Genomic DNA, 15,572 nt, shown 5'->3' with positions numbered 1-15,572 from the left:
TAACACTGATAGAGTTTCTTGTCTCTCCAAAGTCTATTATCTTTTCTAAAGTCCAAGCAGTTGGTGAGCTATCCTACTTTCATTTAAAGTCTTCATAAGCGTGCCCAGCCAAAGTAAAGAAGATCAGTCACATGTGAATACACAGCAAGGCTACTCCCATATGCAGCAGATATGAGGAATCAAATAACAAGGAGAAAAGATATCAGGTCAAAAAACACTTAGGGTCTTTCTATTAGACATAAAGACCTGAGCTCTTCTTCAATTGCATTTGCTCTCTCGCTCTCTCTCTCTCTCTCCCCCTCTCTCATTTTCTCTCACGTCTCAAGGAACTCATATCTTTTCTTTACTTGAAGTTCCACCACCTGCCAATTTATACCTCATCAGCCAACCCCCTCACTCAAGAGCAAGAAAAAGAGTTGTATTTTCATTCCACATGTAGACAGAACCTTATCCCATTTCTGCTTCTCTTTTTATTCATTCTGCAAAACCAGTGTAATCTCTCTCTCTCTGACTTTCTTTATCAAACAGATGAGATTCTGAGATTTCGTGATATAGAAGAACCAAAAAGTTAGGGAGATGCAATAGCTCGTGAGCACACAAGAAGAAAGAAAAATGACAAAGGTGTGTGGAGAAAGCTTGGATGAATAGCAGAAGACGGATCTGAGACCATTCCTGGTAGGGAAAGAGAACAGCACCAGGGTTTCTTTTACCAGGTTGCCATTTCCAAGATGAGTAACTCTTCAGTCTTATTTTTCTTGAGGATATTAAAAACTCAATGAAATGATTGCACAGAGTCTAATTACAAATAACTTACAATAAACATGGGGAGCCAGCTAGTTCACATAACACGCTAGAAGCATCCATAAGCAAATGCATGTTCTCTACCTGGTGACTTTGTGGTCCCCAGGCATGGAGTCCAGCTAGAGGACAGGAATAGATGGTAGATTCTTTTGGTTGGGGGTTATTTTATTACCAATCTAACTGGTGTTAAACTAGTAAACATTCACCTGTCACTGGAACAATTTAGGGTCCAATTCCTCTATCTTTTTAAAATGATGGTGGAAATGAAGGGTCAGTTCTCCCACTTCTGTTGTGAGGTGCTCGGTGCTCAGCAGCTTTTCCAGCCCACAGCACCAAAGCACACCCCAGCAGAGTGGGCTGCTCACCTTGTAAGAAAGAAATAGTCTTGAGAATTCTGAATCCTGCTGCAGTCTGTGGCAGTAAACCCATTTTAACATCCCTTTTCACCACATGAGATTTTTACTTTTTTAGATTCCTAAATCATGAGCCAAATTAGTATAACCCATTCAATATGTCATGGAAGACCTCCACTGTAAAATTATTATGTTGAACTTCCAACTTTTGTGTTAAAAAATTTAAAAACACAGCAAAATAAAACATTTCTCCAACACCAGAAACATGATCAACTCCAAATTCAGAAAGATTTACAAATGCCAGAACATGGTTATCTCCCAGCAAACATACCATTTCTTTGTTTCATAGGACACTAAGGATGAATTATTCATGAGACCTGATTTCACATGCTTATTGTGTCTGGTGGCAAAGTCCCCGCCTGCTCAGCCTCGGGAAAGCTGGGGCCGCTGTGCTGCACAGGGCTTGGTGCCATCCAGGGACCAGCCATGTGCTCACGAGTTACTGGAGCAGGGCAGGCAGCTCCAGTGGCCTCAGCTGTGGAGACAGCTGTTTGCCCACCGTCTGTGATGGCAGAAATGTGTGGTGGGCTTCTCCAGAACAGCATGCTCCCCCCAGCCACACATGTGCTAGCAGGCTCCCACTCACTCACACACACAAACAGTTCCATGCTGAGCATCATATACTCCAGCACCACCGGAGGGAAAAAAGAAGCCCCAACGGTTTGGGGTCCACAATGAGTAAGTGCGTCATAGTGTAGAACAATAACTCACCGTATGTGCCAAACTGTTGGAGGAGAGTCTGGCCTCCTCAGAGCCTAAATGTTTCTTGTCATTTCGGTATCAAAAGGTTTGTGCATGCATGAAATTCAAAATGATTTATTGTTTAGATATTGCTTTATTTACTTGTTTAATGGGTTGATTGATGTGCTAGTGTCCTATATACAGAAGAGCTTTCTCTCTTTTTTTTCCAAAAGGAAAAAAAAAAAAAGAAATAGATTGTAGCCAGGAGTTTCATCCCATAATAAAGACAGCCCTTCCAGGCTGGCTTGTGTCTGTAAAGAGTTCCTTTTGATTCTTGCCTACTACCTATCTCTGGCTATTCATTGGTACAAAATGCTACATCTTAGACACTATGGAAATCGTCAGAGATGAATAGATCCACTATCTGGAGCATCCCCTAGAGTTCTGCGCTCTATCGCATCAGTAGCAGGCAGCTCCTTCTCTGTGGAGCTCTGGGTAAAACAGATCCGTCCATCTCCAACAACAGGAGTCATTAGAATTCCATGGCCCCTCTTCTCAGCAGAGGGACTTGTAGGGAGAGAAATTGCCCACACTCCGGTTTCCTCTTGTGTGCCTTATATCATTTGGTTCTTTTGCACTAAACTACTTTCATTTTATAAGAACACAGTACTTTCCAACTAGCATAGGTAATAAAGTGAAATTCTCTAAAAACATGAGAAAGATGGCTATAAGAGAGCTTCCACAAACCTTTTACTAGCCTGTCTCCAATTTTATTTATTACTTCATTAGAGGTTCTAATATTTTGACTCAGTCTTGGTGAATAGGAGTCAAACTGGGGAGGGGGGATTTGTTTATAGAAAGTGGATATTGAATTTGTGCAGAACTCTGACTCGATCAATGTTCCATGCAAGCGACATTTACGTAGGTTCTCTGTAACCTCTTTTCCAAACAAACTCTAATTTGACATAATGCAGCGTAGAATGGCAGCAGTCATCGGGCTTGCATCAGAAATGCATTTTATTTGGATTCAATTCAGACTTAACGAACTGGTTCCCGTAAACGCAGCAGATGGGAGTGAGGAAAATGGAATCCTGTGTGGGGCCTCACGCCCAGCATCCATGGCTGCTCCCCTGTACGCAAGCCTTTCCTGAGTTAGTTGGTTAGCTAGTTAGCTAATTGGTTAGGCACATTCCAGCTGAAACTTTGCTTATAATTTTCGGAGTTCTCTTACCAATCCACCAAACTGAAGCTTGAGAAGTGACAGAACAGCCAAAGCAACTAGATTCCTTTTCTTTTCTCTCTCTGTCTCTCCATCCCACTGACTAATGTGGAGAATGCTGCCAGAAGATGGTCCAACGGTTTGTAAAGTTGGCAAAGCTATAGCCCAAACCCTTTCTTCTAAAGGTCAATTAAAAACGCTAGCTGTACTGTAAACAGAATTCTTCATACGAGAAGGCCACACGGTGCCCGGAATGGTCTCTTAATACAAAATATCAATTTGATTTTTTCTCAGGAGATTCACTCTCCTTTTGCAATGCAAATATTTTCAAGTGTACTAAACACGTTTTAGCACCTCAGCATAGGCACTAAAACTATTTGCATGCAAAATTACCCAGAGTAGGCAGACAGGCACAAGCTTATGCTAGCACCATATGTGCTGAAGAATTTGAGCCAGGAAACAGCTAGTACCGGACGGTATTTACAATTTAAATTTAATTTTACATTATTATTCAAATGAGAGTTTACATATAAGTCTCTATTAAAATTAATGCTTCACACAGAACAAAAATTTCACCTAAAATTATATTTGTATTACTACTGGGCCTTTTGGTCCCAGCTAATCTAGAGCATTCAAGAACCACAAAGCATTTCTCTTTCTTTCTTTCTTTCTTTCTTTCTTTCTTTCTTTCTTTCAGCTCTACCTGAATGGCAGGGTCAAGCTTTTCCTTTCAGAATGAAAAGCAAAATGAATTTTGATTGGAAGGCCAGAAATCAACACAAGCATAGACCAACCCGGACACACGAAAGAGTGTAAATGATCAGAGAGAAACAGACGCTGCCTGACAATATCACAGAACCTCGTCTACCTTTCGATTAAAACACACAACTATCTCTTTTTCCTTTTGCCTTCCAAGAAGTTCCATGTGTTTTGGGTACAGTGACATGTCTTTGGCTTGGCATTTTGTTTGCAAATTGCAATGTGTTGTACTGTCCCCAGAAAGCGGCACTCCTTTATATACCCAGAAACACAATCAAGTGCATCCTCTATTTTATGCAATCCGGTGAAGGAGCCTTATATCCTGGGCAACAAGCCGGGTTGTATCTCCGAAGCCTTTGCGGTAACACATAAAACAGAAGGCTGCTCCCCTGCCCCTGCAAGTCATTTTCTATTTTAAGACTGGTAAAGTGGCAAGTCTTTAATGTCACCGGTTTAAATGCTGAACACTTTACTTTCATGTTCATTTTATGGGGGAAACTCCGGATGAATCCAAAGCTAGCCTTCCTTTTTCTCACCTGGGCGGTATGACAGTGTATTCTCTGAGACCACTGGCAAAGTGGAGCTCCCAGCATTCCCCCCCCCCAGGCTCTCTGCTGGTCCTCCTCTTCCTGTTTGCAGCTGGTGAGAGCATTGTAGAAGCATCAGTCAAATAAATACAAAACTTGAGTGAGCAGCTTGGAAACTGTTACTTTGTAATCTATTTTAACGAAAATCTAAGCACCAAAAGCAAAAATGTCTTTCAAATACTGGGCCTGTGGTAATCTTTACAGACAGTCCCAAGGAACTTAAACTGGAATAGAAAGAAGGAATATAATAAAATTCAAGAAACAAAAGAGTGTCAAATATACCTAGAATCTTATCACAACATGATACTTACCCCTGGATTAAAGATAATAAACTTCACTTTAAACCTAGCACATTAAATGTTTCCTTTGAAAACTTCTAGTACGGATCTAGGGCTAATGTCTTTTTTGCTTTCTTCTCTCCCCGTTTTTCTTGGGAACCAAAGGAAGCCGCTTTCTTCCCTGACTTGCAATCAGTCTTAGAAATGTTGAATCATTGCCTGGATGCATGAACTCAGCTGTGTGCAGCTTTAATTTATAGCAGCCAACATTTCTGTACATAAGCACTCTCACAGGAGAACTAGAGACCTTTGGTTCTGTGGGTTTAACGGGAATGGAAAATCTCCACGTTTACACATCTATTCTCACGTATTAATATCATTACATTTAAACGGAGGTTTGATTTCAAACATTGAATTAATTAAGGGAACGTCTACGGCATTATAACGCCAAATCAAATGCCAACAGCTCCCTCTACTGACAACTAGAAGAAACCACTTTTGTCTACCAAAGGAAAGAAAATTTGTTTATGTACTTAACAGAAGCACCCAGACATCAAATTAAATGTCTTAGAAAATACCAAATTCCTTGGTAAAGTTGAAGGAAAATGAGAAGAATTTTATAAATAGAACTCAACAGTCATGTGCGTATTCCAGTACCAATAAAAATTTCCTGTTCCACTAACAAACTGTGAGCCATTTTCTAGCCTGGTAGTCTTTATTACAGTCAGGGCAAAAGCAAAAACACAATTAGGGTTGGCTTAACATTCGTATTTTCTGCCAGCAGACACAAATATCAAACTTGGATTCTGAAAGTTGAGAAGTCTTAATGGAAGTTTCGGATTTTTACATTCTACTTCCACACTTTATAGTTATTTCTGTTAGGAATCATAGACAATTTCCAATTCTCACACAACTTTAAGGTAAAGAGACAGTGGGTTATTTTACTAAGTGCTAACATTTGGGACAATGTGTGTTTTAATTAAGGTAATCAATAAAAAGGAAAAATAAAATATATTTTCCCGCCAAGGACTTCGCTCCAGACTTCGTGGAGACTGCCATCCTCTCCACCTGCAATGAATGTAATTGGTTTCGCCCCATGAGAGCTGCCTCTGCCTTAAATCTCCCACACTCTGTGGGGTTGGAGTCCTTTTTACACAGCCTCGTTCCCTGCTCTGAAGCAGAGCTCCATGACAGCACACTCAGGCGTTTTCAGGTCTCACTCATGTCAACAAGTGAGACCTGACAAGCTTGATATGATGGGCGGGTGTGAGAGATTCTGGAATTCTGGTGTGAAAGCACTGGAAAGCAAAGCCGTTCGTATCTGCGGAGAAAGAAGCCAAGTGGCCTTTAGTTTTGGGGTGTTCTGGCTGCACAGCACAGGCTTTCTCCAACGCCCTTCATCTCCACCAGCCGGATGAAGTTTGCAAATAAACTTCTAATTTGTTGTAGATTGCAAAATTAGAAGCATTCTTCCCCTCTCGTTTCTCTTTCCATCAGCTCCTCACCTTTGTAGCTGTACGCGCGCGCGCACACACACACATACACAGAGAAAGAGAGAGAGAGAGAGAGAGGAGACAGAGAGGACAGACATGTCTTCTTCATTTTCAAGAATGAGCTGTTTCTGTTATATCACCCTTCATATTAAAACAGCTGTCCTAATTTAGGAAATCACAGTGATTTCCTAAAACATCCGTAATTGGTGTGAAAGCTACAAAGAATTCTTTATGATTCAAAGGTCTTCTCTGCTGTTTCTAAATCGTGTGACCTAAGGCTGGTCACTCAAACTTGCTAATCCTCCATTTCTTCCATGGAAAGGCGATGATAATACTTTTTTACTCTGTGTGAGGTGGCTTACTGAGATTATCATGAGATGATGTGGGTAATATACTTATACTTTGTAATAGAATGTCTGTACATAAGAAACAACCCTAGGAACTTCTGCACGCATGAGAAACAAGAAAAAAACAATGTCTTAAGTGAAGGAAGCAATGTAGCTACTGAATCCGTGTGCATGGTCATCCCGGGAGCTGGAAAAGAGCATCTGAAGCAGAGCCTGAGATTTGATGGCTGAGGCAGACATGCATGCCAACAGAGAACCTTTTTCTGTCTGTTGCATGTATTCAGGGAGCAGAAGCAGAGAGTGACACTGTCCTCCTGTTCTGAAGGGGACGTCTGCGGGACAAAATGTGGAGGAAGGCCAGCCGCTGAGAACTCAAGTCCGGAAGTGGGTAAATGTTACTCTAACTTTTCCTGGGAGACAGGTCTGCCCGCTTGTGGCTTTGAATAGCTTAAACCCTCTGAACTGCATAGCCCTACCCTATGAAGGACGGGTAGTTCGTACAGCTGGCTAAGACTGTGTGGCCACCGGGCTTGGTGAAAGGTCTGAAGGAACTCCTTCCTCAGCAGCCTCTGCCTCACCCTCAGCTCTCAGGATGGTTTCTCCTGCGATAGTCAGATGGATCCCTTTGAAGTCTGTATTTCATTCTTGCCTTCTACGCCTCTTTAAGGTTGTCTCCCTTTATCTTGCCTTTTCCTAGCCAGCACGTCCTTGTGGAAACCCTCTCTGGTGTTGCTGAGCAGGCCACACCCCTTACATATGTCCTTCAACCCACAGAGGGGCCCCCATTGTGGTAGGTTTACCAAGATGGATCGCCTCCCACCAAGACTATCCACATCCAGGTAAGGTGGCTCTTTCATCCACGTGTATATTCCGGTGTTTGGTAGAAAGTAGAGCCGAAAATTGTCCATTGAATATATAGATGGAAACCTAGTACAAGGTAAGTACTTGGAGAAAGATAGCCATTATTATGAAACCCCAACATCAAAGTAACCCAGAGGCCCAGGCGAGATTACTCAAAGCCAGGTTTCCAACATGTCTTCAGCAAGGTCAGACCCTTACGATCACTAAGCAGAGGAAGAAAGCCTCAAAACCAGCAAGCTCCTGTTAAAGTGTTTGCTACCGGAAGGCGACCATTCCCCTTGGTTTTCCTACACACTGCTCTGTCTTATAATTAAAACAGCCTCTTCAGCTGCAAAATGCTCTGGACGTGATGACAGCCACTGTGAATTGTGCTCTACGACTGGGACTTCTATGCAGCCCTGGGCCTGGAAATGATTTATTCTGGGAAGGGAGCCTCTGTGTATTGAGACACTGAGCATATTTGTGGCGGTGGAGGCTGGACCCGCCTTCTCAGATGGGCTTTCCCCTCTGTGTGTATATTTATTCAAGCACTCACCCCTTTAAAATCTGACACTGGCTACAAAGGCCAGTAAGGCTTGGGAGATATTTTAATGCCATAATAAAAGTCACTGGATGTGTAGAACACAAATGAAGAGGCAACAATGAAAAGTATTCAAAATATCACTTGTTAAAGATCCTGAGTCCTGAAGGGCAGGAAACCCTGCCATCCATTGCCTTTTTAGTCAAATGCCTTTATAGAGGCATTGCCCTTTAATGCATACCATCACTGTTGATCACCCAGTGCCTCTACAGTTCCCACCCCCTCCCTGGTCTACCACCCTAGGATCTGCCCTTGCAGTTTCCAGCATGCCTCTTTGGTATGTTTTGCTAACCCTTTCAGAGCCTGTCTGGCTGTATGTGTGCTGTCTGTCCACCCTCACTGCTTCTAACCCTCTGTCCCTTCTTCCCTCATTTGCTCCTTCCCTCCTTTTCTTCTTCCCTTTCTTCTTCCTTCTACTTTCCCTCCCTGTGTACTCCTTCTTCGTCTTTCTTTTCATATTCTTTCCTCCCTCCTTTCTTTTTGCCTTCTGTCCTCCTTCGCTCCCTCTCTTACTCTTCAGTTCCTTTCTTCCTCTTCTTTCTCTCCACCTTTCTTTTTGCCTTCCTCCCTTCTTTTTTCCTTCATTCTTTTTTCCCTCTCTCTCTTTCTTTTTTATTCTTCTTCTTTCCTCCTTCTATCCTTCCCTTTATTTTCCCCTTTTTCTTGGTTCCTTCTCCTCTTCACTTTTCCTTGCTTTCTGGATCTCTCACTCCCTTCCTCTCTTCTTTTTTTGTCTGCTCTCTTTCCTTTCTCCATCATTCCATTTTTTCTTACCTCCCTCCCTTCCTTCATTTTTTTCTTCTTTCCTTTCTCCCTTCTTTTCTTTTAACTTCCTAGTTTCTTCCTCCCTTTCTTCCTTCTTCTATCTTCTCTTACTCCTTTCTTTTCTTCTCCTTCTTTCCTCTCTTTTTTCTTCCCCTTTTTTTCATCCTTCTCTTTTTCCATTCTTTTCCCATCTTCCTCTGTGCCTCCTTCTTATCTTCTTTCTTTCTTGTGTCCCTCCTTCCTTCTCCTCTTTCTTCTTTAGATAGGCAGGATCATGGGCACATGGTGGAAAGACAACACTCCTTGAGGAGGGCTCGGTAAGGGCATTCTTAGAATGCATGTTGGATTACAAAGAACAAGTCCTCAATGGCAGTACTCAATCATCACTCCCAATGAGAACCTTTTCTTAGGTGCAGACCAACTTATAAGGTACCCTTTCCGTCACCATGGGACCGTTAGGATTAAAATGGCATGGGATACCATCCTATTACCAACCTCCCTCCCCTCAACAGGTCACTATCCAGCTAAAGGCATCCCCATGCTGTACTGTAAGAATTTTGTCTTTGTCTTTCCACTTTATGCTAAGGAAACATTTACAAATTTCTTTAGAAAACCAAACAATTCATACAAGTATGAAGAAAGGAAGTTAGCAGTTGCCATATTTGGTGGCACGGCATGCTTTGCTTCAGATCTCCATATCTTCTTATCTTCTGTTCCTTTAGCAACAGTCTTTAGATACATGATCATATCATACCCATTTTCCTCAGAAGGCAACAAAGCAAAGGGTGCCTGAGGAACACCAGTGGTAGAGCTGGCCGTCAAAGCCAGTGGCTCACTCCACAACATCCTTACGTTGCTAGAGGAACCCCCAAGTTACCCACGGACTGAACACAGCTTACTATAGGGAACAAAAACATTCACTATACATTGTGTATTTCAAAATTTGCTTCCAATTACAGAGTCATGCAGAGAGACGCAAATATAGACCTATGTTGTGTTTTCTAAACCAAAAGAAGGCTCATACTGCATGCCCAAGTTGTCTTTCACTAGGATACTTTAGTGATATTAACAAAACCAGATATATTAAATTTTGTAGTGACTACATACTGTAATTTCCCCTTTCATCAAACCACTCTTTTGGACCCAGAAATGATAGAAAAACCTCAGTGCATAATTTCTCTTCATCTTAAATTTACTACAAATTTCAATTATAAATATTAAAATACCCAGTATGCAAATTATATCTCATAGTAGGAAGATAATCATATCAATCTCCAAATTTACCAATTATGATTCAGATACTATATTTTAAAAACTTTCATAATCATGTTCCCAGCCATACCATAATGCCACTGTCCTGTTGAGCAGTTTGAAAAAAAAAAAGCAACCCGCTTCATTGAATTAATTCATCCCACTGTGGCATCCACTACTAGCAGAACACGTTGGTGACAAGAAAAAAAACTTTGTATGTCTTTTCAAAAAGTTTGGTTCCTTATCTGGGAAAGGCAGTGCCATATGGCTGCATCCGGAGACTAACATCACACTAACCAAAGCCCTCATTATTACTAAAGTAGTGTTACCTCAGTTTCCTCACTGTAAACTACAAAACCAGCAGACTCTCTAAACGCTTATCAGGTGGTGACATGATTTAAATGCTAGGAACACGCACACACCACACTTTAAAAAACTTAGTATTACCCCATATTGGAAAAACTTGCTCTTACCCCGTAGATTAGGCTCAACAGCAGTCATCCACTTACTGAGAATTAAAAATTATAGAAAATATGTGGGTCTATTCTTTTACCTGCATAGATATGTTTATGAAGTTCAAAAGGCTCTGTCTATTCTGGAATTAACAGTCCATTTTTCAATAGTATAGAAGAATACAAACAAAACGAGCAAACAAAAGCAAGGAAATCAATTTATTTTTAATCAGACATTCTAAAAGTGCTTGGTTTTTGTTTGTTTGCTTGTTTTGTTTTGTTTTTCCTCACAGGGTGTTCTGTATGAGATCCTCTTGACCATCCCCTAAAAGCAGTTGAGAGTTTTCTCAAGGTCATCAAAATGCAAATCTGGGCCAATTTGACAACAGTTGGTCTACTGCTTCTTTGTAGAACTTCTGCTATTTTGTGCCTCTGGCTTCCACGGTGGGTTGTTTGCTCCATGCACATGCTTCCAGAAGACTGAGAGAAGTCCTGATTTTCTTTCTTCCCCCTTTGCTATTACATGTCTCCTGTTTCCCTCCCATGCCTGATAATAAAAGAGTCTGGCTTCCTTGAGTCCTCACCCTGAGCACTCTCTCCCTTCTCTACAGTAATGAGAAGGAAGTCCTATTTTTTTTTTTAATCTGAACCAGGCATCCCAGAAGTAATATTTTTCTGGTCCTTTGTGCTACATGTGTGGTAGTCTCATTCCTGCAGCAAGAAGTAAATAATAATTATGGCTCACTTTAGTAATATAAATGTTTACATAAATTTAAAGTAAAACAAAAATAATAAGTAGAAACCATATTAGGGTTGGCTTTGCGTCTGATTCATCGTAAACACACCCACGCGCAGGTGAAGCCTGCCTCTTTAAGAGCGTTTCCAATCTTGTGGCTACTTGCCCTCAAGCTGAAAGACACTGAGAGCAGTCTCCTATTGTGCTTAAATGAGGAGACAGCCAAATAAAAACTACTAAAGCAATTTTATTTCATAGGCAGATTTAAATATAATATACTACCCACTTCTTCCTCCTGGGAGACTGAACCCCAGGCCATGTATTTAAGCAAGCACTGGACTACATCCCAGCCTTCTCCTTGTCAGTTTTTTTTTTTTTTTGGGGGGGGCGGGTTAAGTTTCAGACAACTGGCACCCTTCGGCAATAAGACATTCTTGTATTATTTAAAGAATAAAAAAGAAAGTGCTGGAACAAAGCAAAAATGAGAGCTTTGCTAGCTCCAGACCTGGCCAATGGAAGGACACCAGCACCTCGCAAATCACTGGGGACAGCACTCTCCTCAGTCCCAGCATGGGGAGGTAACAGGGCTGGCCTTCCCAGGCCTTTGCAGACACTGAGAGCACAGCTTGGCCGGGTCGGTTTCTGTGGCTGTGTCTGCACTCAGGCTTCTGGTGTTAAGGGTCCTGTAGTGAGAACTAGAATACGTGAGAGGATCCAAATGCAAAGGGGAATCGGGGCCCAAGAGAGCTAAAGAGAAAGGCCCTGGGCAGGTACTTCCATCTGTGCTTTGAGGGAATGGAATAAAATAACATATGAAGGCTTGTTTAGTCTTATGGGTCATTCTCTTGATGAGCTACAAGTGAGGTCCTAAAAAGTATTCAGAAAGAATAATCAAATCGATTTTTAGCAGTTGCTGTAGAAGATTTGGTGACAGTATTAACCCATATAATTTTTTTTCTGTCAATTTTAGGTTATCAGACAAATTGCGCTCAATAAATAGTTTCTGAATAAATACCTATTTTAAATATCAGAAGCAACAGGTCTTTCACTTGGAAAGAGTCATTAAGCTTTCCCTCTGTGCACACCTGGGACACACTGCTTGCAGTCCTCAGTGGGCCCCTGCATATGGTGAAGAAAGTATGGGTGCTACTGGAGGTGCTCCAAAGCTGACACATACCTGCTCAGGAAAGCCAGTTCTTAAGTTCGCAGAAACTTCATGAGCCATTTGTTAAAAACAGCCATTTTGGAGCCAAAATCCATACTGCAGGTCTGTAAATTCCAGGCTGAAGCAGGAGGCTCCGGCACGATCATTCAAGCTACAGGCCAGCCTGGGCTATAGAGCAAACTCTGGCAACAAACAATCAAAACCTCAGCCACTTAACAGCAACAACAGCAAATGTTTAATTTGTACTGAAATGGAAGATAGCATACATCTGGACTCGTTTCACTGACTTTTGTGTTATGACTTTGGAGGGTTCTGACACCTACTTACCTGTATGACGAAGACGTAATAAAGCCGTGTGCCCTATGTCTTCCCTTTCAAAGTCTGCATTAAAAGATGTCCCATTCATAGTTTACTGCGTTAAATGAGGTCCCATTCATAATCAATCTTACAAGCATACTCTTACCCACAACATCAGAAAACAGAAAATCAGAGCCTATTTTTCTTAGAGAGCTGGTTAATAAACCAACACACTATCAGCTACATCTCATTGGGTTGAAATAATAGTTTGAGGAGTAGCAGCCAGGCATAATTTCTGGAAACACTAAACCAATGATAGATCTAAGACCTTTTTAAAATTTCTCCAGAGCTTTTTTCAAGAACCCTGCGTTTTCTGTGCTCTGTGCAGGCGTGTTTTGTACACTGAACCTAGCGGATGAGTGTAGCATAGAAATGCCGTTCTTCTGCCTCCCATCATTCCACAGGCTATTGGCTTTATCATCATTCACCTGATGTCTTGTTTGTGTGCTAAGTGTGTAGCCAAGTCTCCAGTAGCTGTACCTGTACTGTTGAGTTTTCATTAGTCACTCTGTGCCAAACAACTACATATCTAGTGCTTACAATGTGTTAGATATTGTAAGACAGCTAGAGGTGAATTCAAGTATACACTCATCCTCGGCATTTGTCACCCACTGGGAAGGTCGGAACCCACTGCCTAAAAATGCTGAAGGTAAAATGTGTCTTCACATGTTTTCATATACATTTCTTATTTTTGGATGAAGAACCTTTTGATTTCACCCTGCTCCTGGGTCTGCCAGGGCAGAGCTGAGTTCCTACCTACATCCTGGTCTTATTTTTGAGTACCTGCCTACACTCTGATTGGTTGAGGACCTGGATCTTCAAAAGAAACTTGTGTGGGATCTTGACTCTCCACAGAGGAGGAGACAAGTTGGAATGCAATATCTTCAGAGATGGACAAGGAAACAACGACCTCCTTTCTGCTGTTTGGATTTGCAGTTTATTCCTCATTGTCCTCAGTGAAATAATGAATACTCACTCAACTGTGGTTACATTTAAATGGAATGCAAATGAAATGCTAAACAAAGGCAAGGATACACCTGGGCAAGAGAAAAGAACAGAACCTCCATTGATGCATCAAGAGAAGAAAATGCAGTGGTGATCCTGGTGGAAAATCAAGTGCCCAGTTTGCTTGTAGAGCAGATTTAAAGGCAGTTTTCAAGTGGAAAGTGACTATCATGGCAGATGGAGGCCTGACAACAGATAACCTGAAATGGCAGTATTGTCCTCTTACACTAAACTAGGAAAGACTTACAGTGCAGAAGAAAAAGCTGAAGAGAAAGTTTAGTTCTTGTTTTTAAAAGTTGACTTTAGGGGCTATGGAGATGGCTCAATGGATAGTGAGACTGTTGTGTAAACATGAGGACAAGTATGGGTGGAAAAGTGTATGGGTGGAAGAGTGGAGAGGCAAAGGGATAGCTTAAACTGTCTGGGCAGCCAGCCTAAGCAAAGGACATCAGACACCAGACTCAGTGAGAGACCTTGCCTCAAGGGTTTTAAGACAGAAAGTAACAGAAGACACCTGACCTGATCTGGCTTCCTTGTGTACACACACACACACACACACACACACACACACACATTTAATTTTTAGTAATTGTTTTTTTTTTAATTATGCATGTGTGTGTGTGTGTGTAGGTATATGTGCATAAGCCCAGCTCTGCCTGGAGGACAAAGACATAAATCCTCCTAGTGCTAGAACTTCAGGAGGTTGTGAGCCACTCAATTTGGGTGCTGGGAACTGAACTCAGATCTCCTGCAAGTGCATCAAGCACTTTTCCTTGCTAGCTCATTTTTCCAGCCTCACAAGTTTATTTTTAACAAAAACAATTGCATTATTTGACAACTTATTTTCCTTTGTGCAAACTGAACCAAAAACATACATACTGTTTCAAAATTACGAGAAGTATATAAAAAGTCCTCTCCCAAATGCTGGTACACCAAGCCTCAAGAACATGAGAAATTTATCTATGGTTTACTTCAGAAAATGCTAACAATATACAAAAAAAAATGTAGCATTAGAGCTTAAAATGTGATGTGATGCCAAAAATACATATTTTCATGCCAGTTTACAAAAATTCAATATCTATAATATTGTCTTGGGGGAAAACACATGTGCACATTTGGAACAGTTGGGAAAGCCTTCCAGAATCTATTAGTGCTGCAGACAGACAATGGAAGTCCATAGCAGTCCATACACCAGTCCTCGTGAGGCGAGTCTGAAAAATTCCAGCAGCTCAGTCATGCAAGCAGATTCAGCATACTGGCTTCAGCTTCCTGGGCTTGCATTTCGGTACTGCCCAGAGTTTGCTCCACAGTGCACTTTGAATTTTTATTAATTTTGTGATGTGTGTGTGAGTGAGTATGTGTGCATGCATCTATGTGTTTGTGTGTACTTCTGTGTTCCACATGCTCACAGAGGCCAGTAGAAGACACCAGTTCCCCCTGACACTGTGGTTTCTGCAGTTTGTGACTTTCTTTCTCTGGGTGCTGGGATCTGATGTTGGCTCCTCTTCGGGATCAGCAAGCGTTCTTGACCACTGAGTCATCTCTCCAGCCCCCTCCTCATCTTTTTTGTTCTGTTCTTTTTAAAGAACATGGCCCCCTTGAACATACCATGAATGCTGAAGAACTCTGCCCATGAGGACTTACACCAAAGGAAAATGCAGCTTTGACAAAAGAGGGAAGGAAGTTAAGCACACTGGTAAACAGTAAAATACAAATGCAAAGAGCAACTAAAGAGAAATATACTCATGAGACTAATGAAAATAAGACTTACTGGAGGTTTTCATTAGTAAATGAGCATAAACTCGCAAGGACCATGCCCCAT

General features: G+C 41.6%; 1 long non-coding RNA gene across 1 annotated transcript; it reads left to right on the top strand.

Annotated features, from left to right (window-relative positions):
• Positions 1–1,643: 1,643 nt before the first annotated feature.
• On the top strand, positions 1,644–12,909 carry LOC132646740 (uncharacterized). Its single transcript, XR_009584991.1, has 4 exons — positions 1,644–1,892; positions 6,863–6,966; positions 7,276–7,417; positions 12,194–12,909. It is a non-coding gene; the product is annotated as an uncharacterized LOC132646740 (long non-coding RNA).
• The last annotated feature ends 2,663 nt before the right edge of the window (positions 12,910–15,572 follow it).

The sequence above is a fragment of the Meriones unguiculatus genome, chromosome 12, assembly GCF_030254825.1.
Source record: "Meriones unguiculatus strain TT.TT164.6M chromosome 12, Bangor_MerUng_6.1, whole genome shotgun sequence".
In the NCBI taxonomy this organism is placed as follows: Eukaryota; Metazoa; Chordata; class Mammalia; order Rodentia; family Muridae; genus Meriones; species Meriones unguiculatus.
Note: the sequence above shows the minus strand (reverse complement) of the source record. Positions and strands in the feature narration are given on the sequence as shown.